A 14,050-nucleotide genomic window follows, 5' to 3' on the forward strand; every position below is an offset into this window, starting at 1 on the left:
CTGTTATAAACATTGGGGAAGCAGAAGTGTGATACAAAAATTGATAGTAAAAAACAGACAAAACAAAACAAAAACAAAACGTTTTAATTCATTTCTTCTATACTGTGACTGGAACTCTAGCAATATGATTTACATTTAAAAGGTACACCAGATATAAGGGAGGCAGCTGATAATTACACTTAGTCTCGCCTTTTCGATGTGAGCTGTTGGGCTGCGATTCTTCTCTGGCTCAGTGCTCAGGTGAGCATAAGAATGTGCACACATATCCTCAAAAAATTATTTTCTATCACTGAGTAGAAAAATAATGTGATAAAAGTCAGGTATTGACTTATATTGCACAAAGGGGGAACTTAATCAATATTTATTGAATGAGTTGGTGAGTACTCAACTCATAATAGCATTGTCAGACCATGTATTTTTATTATCACAAAGGAAACTATATTCATGCTAAAAAGGAACCTATCTCAAGTGGCTATGGTTTAAAACTGTGTCCCTCTAAAATTCATACTGAAACCTAATCCCCATTGAAGTACTTTTAAAAGGTGGAGTCTTTTGGGTGGTGATTAAGTCATGTGGACTCTGCGCTCGTGGATGGGATTAATTCCCTTATAAAGAGGCTTCAGTAAGCTACCTGGCCCTTCCACCGCTTCTGCCACATGATAGCACAGCCTTTGTCTGTTTTTCTCCCTCTGGCAGGTGAAGATGCAATGAGAAGGCACAGTCTTTGAAGCAAGACAGAGCCCTCACGAGATGCTGAATCCGCTAGTGCTTTAGCATGGGACTTTCCAACCTTCAAAATTGTGAGAAACAAATTTCTATTGTCTATAAATTACCCTGTGGGAAGTATTTTGTTATAGTAGCACTAATAGACTAAGACAGAACTCAAGCATGCAATTATATTTCAGAGTACATCAAAGTTGAAGTTGACAGCTTATCAAATTAGCCACCTGTTGAAGTGCAAAAAAGAACATTAAAATAATCTTTATTATCTTTGAATTCTCAGAAGCCTCTGATCTCATACTTACATTTCTTCAAATATATCTTTTTTTTTTTTTTCCTTTGAGATGGGTTTTCAGTCTGTCACCCAGGCTGGAGTGCAGTGGCGTGATCGTGGCTCACTGCAACCTTGGCTTCCCAGGCTCAAGGGATCCTCCCACTTCAGCCTCCCGAGTAGCTGGGACTACAGGTGCGTGCCACCATGCCCAGATAATATTTGTATTTTTCGTAGAGACAAGGTTTTACCCTGGTGCCCAGGCTGGTCTCAAACTCCTGGGGTTAAGCGATTCACCCACTTCAGCTTCCCAAAGTGCTGGGATTACAAGCGTGAAATACTGCACCTGGCTAAAATATATCATTCTAGATGTAGAAATATGAGGAAAGTGTTGAGGTAGAATCATCCCACAGGGAGGGCATTTTACATTTGTTACAGTTGTCAAATGACTTTCCCTAAGGTCAATTTTTGTCAGTGTAAAGGACCAAGGCTGGAGTAGAAGCTCCGTGGCTTTGGTGAGCATCACTGGACTGAAAGACACATGAAGACTACAGGAAAATGTTTAACAGTCAAGAGCCTGTTAAACATTGGTTTCCAGTGTATCTCTCTCAACAGACACACATATGCACACAGATAAAATAAATTAAAATGTAAAAATCTATAGAATGTATAAAATATTGTAACTATTAAGTTAGTTTAGCAATATTACTGAATACACAATTAATGTAGAAAAATAGATGCATGTTTATATCTCAGTAATAAAGAACAAGAAAAGTCAGAAAAATACATAGTATTTAAATATCTAAGGTATCTAAATATCTAAACATCATAATATATGAGGATAAATTTTTAAAATGTGTAATACCTATGCACTTAAAGCTACAAAACATTACAGAAATAGTGTTAGATAAAGAATATCTAAATAAGTGAGGAGATACTCTCTTCATGGGTCATTCAATATTTTTAAGATGCCTCTTCTCTCCAGCTGGATCTCTACATCCAGTTGATCATAGTGAAAATCCCTGCAGACTTTACTATAGCAATAGATAAGCTGATTCTAAAAGTCATACAGAAATGCAAAGGATCTAGAATAGCTAACAACACTTTGAACAAGAAGAACATAGTGGAAGGATGGATAGGATCTGATTTCAAGACCTCTTTCCACGGAGACACACACTATTCTTCTCAGCCCTAGAAGATGGTATTGGGATTGCACAGTCTTCGACATTCTTATGTGACTTCTCTGTTTCTTTTACTCTTTCTTTTTCTGTCATAAACAGAGGCAATGTTTACAAACTACAAAGCATAGACCTTACCTATATAGTTTGATGAGCTTTGACAAGTGAATACACTTATTTAACCAACTACAAAAATAAAAAGTACAAAATTAGAATATTTTAATGCCCTAAAAATTTTCTCCACATTTGTTCTTTTTCTAGATATTTATTTTGGATATAATAGATCTTTTACATCTCCATATATGTCTAAGGACAAAATGGCTAGTCTTTACAAAAGCAAACAAAAAATCTGGGAATCTGATACAGATTGCAGTAATACAGAGATCAAATTAAAGACAAATAATAGTTTAAGAATGTAGTCATACAACCCATAAGTATAGTATATATCTCTGTTTAAACCAGGGAATGACAGGCTTTTTCTCTAAAAATCAGAAATAAAATATTTAAGTATTGTGTGTCACATATTTTTTTTCTGTCATAGACAGACCATTAGATGGAGATGTATAGACATCTCCTTAAAATTAAAAAAAAAAATGTGCTTTGCTTGTGCACCACACTTAAACAGGCAATAGGTCAGATTGCTGTGCAGGCCATAGTTTGCCAAATCCTGATTTAGATCATTTAAAGTTACATTTTACAATATTTGTATTTTCAAGAAAATGGCCTTGTATGTCACTGATAATTGTATTTCTAAGATTACAATTTTGGCATTAGTCCAAAAGGCATTGTTTTGAATTTAATTTTCTTTATTTCTGTTGCTAGTAAATAAAAAAAAAGTTACTATATCGATTTCATGTCCCATACCTTGCTGAATCACTTATCACTTAGAGTTTTGTTCTTTCCTTAGGTTTCTCTGCATACAAAATTAAGTTTTCCATGAATAATGGCAATATCAGTTCTACTTTTGTGCCTTTTATGTCTTATTTCCAATTTATTTTATGGGATAGAATCATGAAGCTAATAGTAAATAGAAGTGGTAAACTAAGCTACCCTTTTCCTATCCTGATCTAATGGAATATGTACTAAACTTTAACCATTTATTATGATTCGTTGTAGGTTTCTTTATGGAATTTTATCAAATTGAGGTTAATTGGTTCCATTCCTAAGTTATTGAGAGTTTTTTTTAAAATCATAAATAGGCATTGGTTTTGTTAAAGGCCTCTTCTGCTTGTAATCAGATATGTTTGTGATTACAGTATATTCTATATAGTGATTTATGTAGACAGGTGTTTTGCATTGTTGTGGTAAGATTCACTTGGTCTTGATTTGTGTAGAGATGAGTTTGCCTTCTTAGTTCAGGAATTATTGGCTGTAATTTTTTAAATCTTGTAATGCCCTTGCAATTTTTAAAAATAATTGCTCAAATAAAAAATTGTAATAATCTTAAATAATGTTTATTTTGGCAACAAAATGAATTAAGAAATATTTTTCTTTCTTTTTTTCCAGAAAGAGTATATATTTTTCCTTTTCATAAATGTGCACTGCAATTTATCATTTAAGGCATCTGGGCATTGGGTTTTACTTGTGAGAATGTTTCAGGTTACAAGTTACTTTTCTAAATATACAGTTCATTATTTTGATTTTCAGTTTCTTCTTGACCCATTTTGTGAGTTATGTTTTTGCTAAACAAGTGCCTTGTCAGCCAGGTTGTCTGAGTCACTAGCATGAAGTTGCTACTCTTTATTAAGCTCTTACAGAAGTTCTTTGGTGATTTCATTTATGATATTTGTAATTTGTTTTTTCTCTCTTCTTTTCTTGGACTGGTTTACCTGTAGGTTGATCATTTTTCTTAATTGTGCTATTGCTCTTATGTACTTTCTTCTATATACATTGGGATTAATATACTCAACATTTTTCTTTATTCTTAAAAGTGAAAATTTAGATTATTCATTTTACATATTTCTTCTTTTTAAATATAATTTTTAAAGGTATAAATATTGCTGTATGGTTTAAACTGCATCTCAGAAGTTTTTATATGCCATATTTCATTATTACTCAGTTTGAAATATTTCCTATTTTTTAATATCTTCTACGTTAATTATTGTGCTATTTTGAAACGTGTTGCTTTATTTCCAAATATAGGAGAGTTTTCTAAATATATTTTTGCCAATTACTTTTCACACATATCTTAAATAAAAATGACCATACTTTGAAATTTAATAAGATATTTTCATATTTTTGGTGAATGCTTTATGTGCGCTAAAGAAAATATGTGTACACTGCAGTTTGGTTTTAGTCTTCTAGGCATGATAATTAGGCTTATTTAATTGATAGCTTTTTCTAATATCCTCCATTCTTAATTTTTCTGTTTTGTCCTGTCCATTATTTGGAGAAGAATGTTGAAACCTTCTAGCTTTGTGTATTGATTTCTTAATTCTATCTAATTGTGCTCCATTTATTTTGTTAAATCAAGTTGAGCCTAAAGCTGCCTCCTTACATATTTTAAGTTTAGCCTAAAGGTTTCTCTGTACATTTTGAACTATAACAAGTAGGGATGTAAAGAGACCATAGCCTATAGTAGGCTAGTAATAGGAGGCTATGGCCTGTTTACGTCTCCACTTGGTATAGTTCAAAAATGTGCACAGAAATCAATCACGGAGCTTTGGCCAATTAAATGTAGCAAGCGCCAACCTGTAATCAATCCCGCTGTTCTTATCTCACTTCATTTTCTGTACCTCGCTTTCCTTTTTGGGACTGTCCGATTCACAAATCGTTCATTGCTCAGTTAAAGGTTTTTTTTTTTGGACGGAGTCTCGCTCTGTCACCCAGGCTGGAGTGCAGTGGCACGATCTCAGCTCACTGCAACCTCCACCTCCCTGTTCAAGCGAAGCGAGTCTCCTGCCTCAGTCTCTCGAGTAGCTGGGATTACAGAAGTGCGCCACCATGCCCGGCTAGTTTTTGTTTTTTTCAGTACAGACGGGTTTTACCATATTGGCCAGGCTGGTGTCGAACTGCTGACCTCAGGTGATCCACCCGCCTCGGCCTCTCAAAGTGCTGGCATTACAGGTGTGAGCCACAATGAAAGGTTTTTAAATTTAATTCGGCTCAGGTTTTTCTTTTCTCAAATTTGAAACTCTCTTACAGGCATTCACATATAAAGCTGTGCTATTCTTCCTGAATGGATCTCTTTCTATCATAAAATGATCCTTTGTTGTTGGTGGTGGTTAATACTCCCCATCTTGAAATCTACTTTGCATGATATTAGGGATGCTTTATTATGACTTTCATTTACATGCAATGTATTTCTACGGCAGTTTTTTCTATCTGCCTTTATTTTTAAATTGTGCCTATTTTAAAAAATGTAGAATTGTGTTTCAAATTTTAAATTTATTTAAAAATTGTGCCTATATTAAATAACATAGTATTCTTTCTTTTCTCTACTTTGACAATTTCTGCTTTAAAATCAAAGGTAGGGTTTATCTAGACTTAATGCGTTATATTTTTGTGTCTTTGGAAATTTATGTTGGTTAATCAATTATTTTAGTTATTTTAATTATTAACGTATTTCCGCGTTATTGGACTTTTAGCTATTTTGTTTTGTTTTGTTTTGTTTTTTAATTTTACATTCAACAAATTACTTATGGATGGCTGGGCACTATGGCTCATTCCTGTAACCCTAGCAATTTTGGAGGCCAAGGCAAGAGGACTGCTTGAGTTCAGAAGTTTGAGACCAGCCTGAGCAATACTGTGAGACCACATCTTTATATAAAATTTTTAAAGTATTTAAAAAATTATTTATGGCTTACATTATATATTAGGAAAAAGTTACAGTACACTTCACTTCTAGGGTAAAAAATCTACAATAGTAAAATTTTTTATACTCCCTCAAGTTTTTGTATTATTATTTTCAGACATTAACTTATAAAATTTTTGTCTTACTAAATATTATTTTGCTTTATAGGACTATAACTTAAAGAAATTATAAGACATAGTCTTTTGCATTTACTAACACATTTAACATTCCTATTAATCTATGATGTTTAACATATAATTAATTATCCTTTTGGTATCACTTCTCTTTATCCTAAATAACTTTATTTAATATTTTGGTAGTACATCTCTATAAACAATAAATTCTCTTGACATTCATTTATATGTTTTTTTTGTCTTCAGTTTTAAAGGATATTTGGCTAGATATATAACTTTAAGATGACAATTTTGTTATGTATTCTTTCTCTATTTTAGAGAATTTTCCTCCATAGTTTTGGGTTTCACAGTTTCTTAGATTCATGGTTTCATTTAAAAATGCAATTCAGAATAATTCAACCATTTTCATCATCACATCTGTATCATTTTTCCATTTTTTTTTTCACCTGATCTTTTGGAACTTCAATCACCCATATGGGAGATGACTTAATACTGTCTCACCGTCCATAATATTATGCTTTTTTTAAGTCTTTTCATTTTTATAGTTCATATTTTACTATTAACCTGTCTTCAGATTTATTAATTTTTTGTACAGTATTCATTTTTCCTTTGACCAATTTATTTAATTTTTAAATTTGGCATTTTTGTATTTCAGTTCTATAATTTTATTTTGTTGTTTTGTTTTCAAATTTCTTCTGAAATATATTATCTCTTTAGCCATTGTAGTAACCATTTTGTCTACATTTTATATTTGTAATAATTATTTTAAGCTACATTTTTACAAATTTTATTATCTACATAATCAGTGAATAACCATCTATAGACCTATTTTATTTTCTTGATTTTAGGTCAAAATTTTCTGCTTTCTACATATTTTGAAATTTATTAGTATATCCTGAACAGTCTCTTTTAGGGATCTCTATAATGATTTAAATAGTTTTATTGAGATAAAATGCACATTCCAAATGTATAACCGAGTCTTTTCAGTATACTCACAGTTATGTGCATCATCACCACTGGAAATTTGAGATTTTGATCCCCTCAAAAAGTAACTGATGTACTTTATGCGTTATTCCCTTGTGCCACGTACACCCACCCCAAACCCTTAGCAAGCACTAATCTACTATCTGTCTTCATAGATTATTTATAGATTTTACTTTTTTGGAAATTTCATATTAAAAAGTTTTCATAGAGTATGTGGCCTTTAATGAATGGTTTTTTCACATAGCATGTGTTTTCACGGTTTATCTGTTGTAATATGTACTTCATTCTTTATGGCTTAATAATAATCCATTTCATGGATATATTACATTTTATTTATCCATTTGGAAATTAAGTATGTAACTGAATTTCGTAATAATGCAAGTGACTAGAGATTTCTGTTTACCAATCTTCTTCACTCTGACTTTCTCATGAAAATGTGAGGTTGGCAGAGAGCAATGGCTGAGGAATTTTTAGGTTAAGCAAGTTGTTTTTTTTTTTTTTTTTGAGACGGAGTTTTGCTCTGTCATCTAGGCTGGAGTGCAATGGTGCGATCTCGGCTCACTGCAGCCTCTGCCTCCCGGGTTCAAGCAATTCTCTGCCTCAGCTTCCTGAGTAGCTGAGGTTACAGGCGCCCACCACCACTCCCGGCTAAATTTTTTGTATTTTTAGTAGAGATGGGATTTCACCAGCTTGGCCAGGCTGGACTTGAACTCCTGACCTCATGATCCACCTGCCTTGGCCTCCCAAAGCGCTGGGATTACAGGCGTGAGCACCACACCTGTCTAGTTTTTTGTTTTTTGTTTTTTTTTGTAATTAAGTATCTTCCAGACCCTGATTCTTCCAGCCAATCCACAGTATTGTTAGAGTCTTGATGAACTTATTATTAACTCTGCACACCCCCATCGCACTAGGATTTGCCTCAGATATTGATGATGCTCTGATTTTGTACCCAACCACAAAGGATTTATTCCACTGAAATTCAATTTATTATGCTTTACTTGCATTCCTTGCTATTCAATATTTTTATAGAAAATTACGATTCTAATTATATCTAGTTGTTTCCTGTAATCACCCAGAGATCAGGGGTCTTTTATGTCCTATGTTTTAATCGAAAAGAGAAGTTCCAGCCTCATAAATACTTCTGTAGTGTGAGTTAGGTTAACAAATTAAATGGGTTCTAAATGGAATATTACTTATTTCAAATCAATGGTGTTACAATACATAGTTTCTTATATTTCTTTTTCTAAAATGGTCTCCTCTAGGGTGGGTGGATGGTTTCAATAACTACTTTTTACATGTCGTTTCAATGGGAAATTATTGGAATTTAATTTCATGTTCTAAGAGTCAGTATGTTCAAAGAGTCGGTAAAGTTCTTTTCCCAGTCATTTTCCACACCGTTTTGTTTTGGAAAGTAGGAGTGTGAATGGAGTAGGATTGTTGTGTCTCAAAAGCAGGAAATTCAAACAGGAACACTTACTATTAACCTGTCAGAAAAGTGTGTGAATTGAAGGAATCCTGGACAACAAAAGGGCCCTGGAAATCTCAAGGAGTTTGTCACTGGAAATTTCTCCTTCTTCTCCCTCTCCCCTGACCCTCCCCCTCCCCCTTCTTCTTCTTCTTCTCCTCCTCCTCCTCTCCTCCTCCTCCTCCTCTCTTCCTCCTCCTCCTCCTCTCCTCCTCCTCCTCCTCTCCTTCTCCTCCTCCTCCTCTCCTCCTCCTCCTCTCCTCCTCCTCCTCCTCCTCCTCTCCTCCTCCTCCTCCTCTCTTCCTCCTCCTCCTCCTCTCCTCCTCCTCCTCCTCTCCTTCTCCTCCTCCTCCTCTCCTCCTCCTCCTCTCCTCCTCCTCCTCCTCCTCCTCTCCTCCTCTCCTCCTCCTCCTCTCCTCCTCCTCCTCCTCTCCTCCTCCTCCTCTGCTCCTCCTCTCCTCCTCCTCCTGCTCTTCTTCTTCTTCTTCTTCTTCTTCTTCTTCTTCTTCTTCTTCTTCTTCTTCTTCTTCTTCTCTTCTTCTTTCTTCTTCTTTCCTAAGACAAGCTTACTTTTAAACTTTATTCTAATAAACTTGTTTCACTGGAAATGAGAACAAAAATGCATATCTTTCCACTGCCTCTGACTTTTGACAGAATGAACAATTTCCAAATTCGATTCAAACTTAGTTGACAAAACTGTCAGATGTATTCTATAGGAAGTCAAGGAACCCACACCTAAAAAATAATATCTTTTTCTAGTTGTCAGAAAAGAAAATCTCATCACTATATTTCCCCTGTAATCACCCTGAAGTTATCCTTGAATTATGGTTCCTATGATACAAATTGATGGTGTGTATGCTTCTTGCCATAGAAAAACTGTCAAGACCAACGAAAACCTAGTGAGTGTTACTTGTACCAGGAATAGTAACCACGGCTCTTACAGAACTTGAAACTAAGTCATTAATTACTTAATTACTACACAGTACATGGATCCAGGCACTAGTAATCGATCAGAAAGTGCTGTCCTTCAGATGTGTAATTGTTTATGGCACCTGCCTCCTCCATCATTCATTTTCTCAGTTGAGATACAAATAAGAATATTTTAATTCATAGGATTTCATAGTATAGAGACTAATTGAGTCTTCTTCGTTGGACTAGAACATCAAATAAAAATCAAAATATCTGAGAAGATTATTAACTGAATAGGATGGCAGAATTTTGTGATGCAGAGAAGAGGATATGAATAAGCCACCAAAACAAGCAGGAAGGGAAGAAGACAATTCAAAAAGCCGAACTACAATGTCAAACATTGGAAAACTTCCAAGTAAATAGAAACAGAGAGTAAAACAGTTTAGATAGGCAAATGGAGAAGCGATTTTGGATGAGTATAAAACAGTGTACTGACTCTGGTAAGATTTTATTCTATAGTACTTTATACGATGAATTGCCAAGCCAGCTCTGATGAAAGAACTGTAGACAGAGTGTACAAAAATGAGTTGACATTGCAATAAAAAGCATTACAATATTTCCTTGTTGTCCTTGCTGAACAAATTTGTTGTATATAATTAAATTACACTAGGCCATCATAAAATGATTCTAAAAAGTATATGTAGTGCCAATTACTCATTAAGGACTTTTGGTGTGAATGTAAGTTGGAAGCACCTAAAAGTATTAACATTTTACATGTTTTTGTTCTTGGTCTTAGAGGAAAATCTGAAATGTGACAATAGGCAAAAACCGTAACAAAGGGGATTATTGTTTTCTGCTATTACGTTCCTAGTGTCTTTTCTCTGAGAACAATATATTCATCTGTAGATCTAAAAGAAATAGGAAAAATGCTTATTTCAGAGCCTTAGATAAGGATAGCAAGGTATCACTGAGGCAAATAAATTAGTGTTGCGTGTGTGTGAGAGTTTTGTATTTTATTCAGAATTCCGCTTTTACATGGAATTTTTCCACTATTTCTTTCCCTTTTTTTTCATTTCTTTGCTTTTTCCTTTTTTCCTTCTGTTTATTTTCAAATGAAACTTGAGACAGGATATAAGATTAAAAGTAAATGTTCTGATTGACGCAGAGGTCTGTACTGTTATCAGTCACCCATTATGTGATAGTTTATAAGGTATTTTAATGAAAGCTTAGGGATCTTTGGAACACCATTTGAGAATCATTGCATTTAAGGACCATCAAAATTGAAACTTAGATGTAGGTGCAGACAACTGAAGATAAGCCATGTTTTTAAGGTCAGATACAACACCCACACAAGAAAAATATCTAAGAGAATCTAAGACCAACAGAGCCTAATAAAATTCAAGTTATTAGGCAGTGTAAACAGCAGTAATAAACCTTTCCATTGAGGCCACTGAATGCTAAGCAAATTCAGATTCAATTTGAGAGCGCTTATGTCGTATTTTTTATGGGCATGGCAGCAGAAGACCAGACTGATAAATCCTATGAATTTAGAGAAATTATTGTAATTATGAATGACTAGCAATTATATGAGGACACATCATTAAAAATATATGAAATTTGATGTGTCTTATGTCAAAATAAATATTTATTATATGACACTATGTAGTATTGTTTTGATTCTTCCCTAACATATCTTGGGGTACTTTCCAATTTCCTCCAAGAAGTACAATTTCAGGGCTTTCTTGTTTTGGTTTGTTTGTTTGCTTTGTTTTTATTTATGTTCTTTGTGGTGTTTTTAAAAGGTTTTTTTGATGGTTATGTTCGTTTTGTTTGTTTTAACAGGGGTCAAAAGACTTTTAGAAACAAAATCATGTTTACTCCTACACAGTGGTATAGAACTCCTACACTGACAAGATTTAATATGTATATATTTATTGCTCACAGATTACTAAGTATAAATAAGCACATGAAGAAAAAAACCATAAAAGATCTCCAATGTTCAAGCGTGGAAATCAAAGTAAGGCATGAAAATAATTTGAGCGGCCTCAGGACTCAATTGTCCTTACAACAAAATATTTACTTTCTTAACTGGTCTTTGTACTGATGGTCAGTTTCCAAAAACAACCAATTTGTTGTCATGAGCAGGCAGAAAGCAACAATTTTCAAAGCAATTTCAGACATATAGTTAGTTTCCTGAATAATTATGTGTCATTGTACTTTTAAATAATCCATTGAATGTCTTAGTGATATATTTTCTATAAAGTATTTAATTTATAAATTGGAAAAAAATGCCTTGATATGGAGAGAAAAATAAGATCTCACTCTTCAGTTACAACACTTGTGCTTTTACTTTACATGATTGAATATAAATGCATATTACAATATTTAGTGCTATCAAGTACCCCATCTTTCCTATACATTTTTATACTCTAATACAATAACATTATTTACTTTAATTTTAGGGAGGTAAAAGGATAATGGGCATGCCTCCCCACCCCCCAGAGGAAGTTAAATGACTTTTGGTAAGAAACATGGTCTTTCCTCTTAATATGAAAACATGCTTCATATGAAACAGAGTGCTGGCAAATGAGGTTTTAGTTTAGAAAGTCAATGTACATATAAAATGTCTTGTGGTTCAAAGGCTGAAACCACAACTAGAAAGGAGGACAGTGAGAAGTAATTTTAAATTGCTTAATATTGAAATAAGCATCCTGGAAAAATTATTGGCCTCTTTGATATGGTTTAAAATAAGTGGCTAGGGTGGTATACCTCTGAGATTACAGAGTGAGAACCTCCATAAATCTGTTCCCCACTAAAAATGGTAAAATTGTCGAAATTAATATTTTTGGAGCCCTAGAAATTAACCAAAACCTTGCAAGTATTTGAAAGAAGTTTAAGGAAAACTATTGAACCTCAGTACGGAAGGTTTGTGTGGATTTTTACCAAGTCACATCCTCCTACTTCATATCACCCTCTCTCTAGATCCACAGAAACGTTGAAAACCAGCAGGCTGGAAAACATATGAGCTGCAAATGTACCAACTTAGCAGCCATTGAGGGGCAGACCCAGTTTCAAGCTTCTCAAAAAAATCCAGTAACTAGAGCCTTATCACTGTTTGACCTGTCTTGCAGTTCCCTGAAAAAAACCAATTACAACTGTTATTGACCAGCTTAGAGCTCACTTTGCTTGGAAAGTCCTATCTTCAGGGCATTTTTCAAAAACAATCAGTAACAGTAATCCAACTTTATGGCTGCCTGAGGGCAGGATACCAGTTGGGGTAAAGCGCTTGGCCAGTCTTAGAAAACGAAGATATTGGGAGCAAGATGTATATTAGGACTTTTGAAAAACACTTATATATTCACATATTACTTGGGATCTAGAAAATGAAGTATGCATGTAGGGCTGGTTGAATGTCCAGGAGAGATGAGTGGGTCCCATCTGTCATCCTTAGCTAATACTTGGGACCTATTTTAACCATTAAGGGAAGGCTAAGGCAAGAACATGAAATGTTGTCAACTGCTAACTATTGAAAATTATTTCAACCTTCACCCAGAGCTTCTTGGCAAAGAGTCAAAGAACAGTGATTCAGGGCATTTAATGAAATCACTGACCAATAATTAATTGAGCACTAACCTAACTAAATAAAGATACCACTTAGCTAATACTATAGAAAATACAGATTTCACCCATTAGTCCAGACAAGTCACTGAATGAATAAATAGCAGCAACAACAGCAAATAAACAATATCAATTAGCCCTGAAAGGAGAGGAAATATAGTTTTCAGAGTTGAACATTATATTATCCATTTTAAGTCCTTGATTTAAAGCCCTGAAAGGAGAGGAAATATAATTTTCAGAGTTGGACATTATATTATCCATTTTCAATACTTAATTTAAAAATCAAATTTTCACTAATATATCTTTAAGCATACACAGAAATAGAAAGTGTGTGTGGAGACTGAAGCAACTCCCTCTGAGACACTAATCCACCATGTTGACTTCTGATTAACTACAGTTGCGGGAAGGCTTGTGATTTCCAGTTTATCTATTGTTCCTTGTGTAAAAGTCCATACTTACCATAAATCCTTCAGCCCAAGCAACCTAGATATAATCGCTCTTCAATTGTCCTAAACAATTCTTCTGAATCATGTATTCCCTTTCCTATGGTTATATAAGCCCTGGGTCTGGAGGGTAATGGTGAGGGGATCACTGTCTTGTCTTGCAGCCGCCAAAGACACAGATGCAGCTTCTAGTTGGAATTCCTTATTAGTTTCTTTGTGAGCAAATGGATATGACACCTTCTTTTTCCAGCCTCTCCACTTCCTTGGACCTTCAGGAGTAGGTTTCCATAGACTTGCCCACCAATGGAACAATGTAACACCTATGAACCTACGAAAAATGTCAAGAAAAATTGTCCCTGAGAGAGCTCAGGTATTGGCCAGAGACTTCAAATCAGCTATTATAAATATTTTCAAAGAACTATAGGAAACTGTATCTAAATAGTTAAAGCAAAGTATGACCTTATTGTCTTACCAGATAAAGATTATCAATAAAGATATAGGAAGTGTGTGTGTATGTGTGTGTATATATATATAT

General features: G+C 34.3%; 1 long non-coding RNA gene across 1 annotated transcript in view; it reads left to right on the forward strand.

The window, feature by feature from the left end:
* Positions 1–14,050, forward strand: part of LOC129492102 (uncharacterized) — a 126,552-nt gene that overhangs the window by 98,884 nt on the left and 13,618 nt on the right. Inside the window, exon 3 of the long non-coding RNA XR_008660729.2 lies at positions 697–800. This is a non-coding gene — a long non-coding RNA (uncharacterized lncRNA). The remainder of the gene's footprint in view (positions 1–696; positions 801–14,050) is intronic.

Source organism: Symphalangus syndactylus, chromosome 1 (assembly GCF_028878055.3).
Source record: "Symphalangus syndactylus isolate Jambi chromosome 1, NHGRI_mSymSyn1-v2.1_pri, whole genome shotgun sequence".
Classification (NCBI taxonomy): Eukaryota; Metazoa; Chordata; class Mammalia; order Primates; family Hylobatidae; genus Symphalangus; species Symphalangus syndactylus.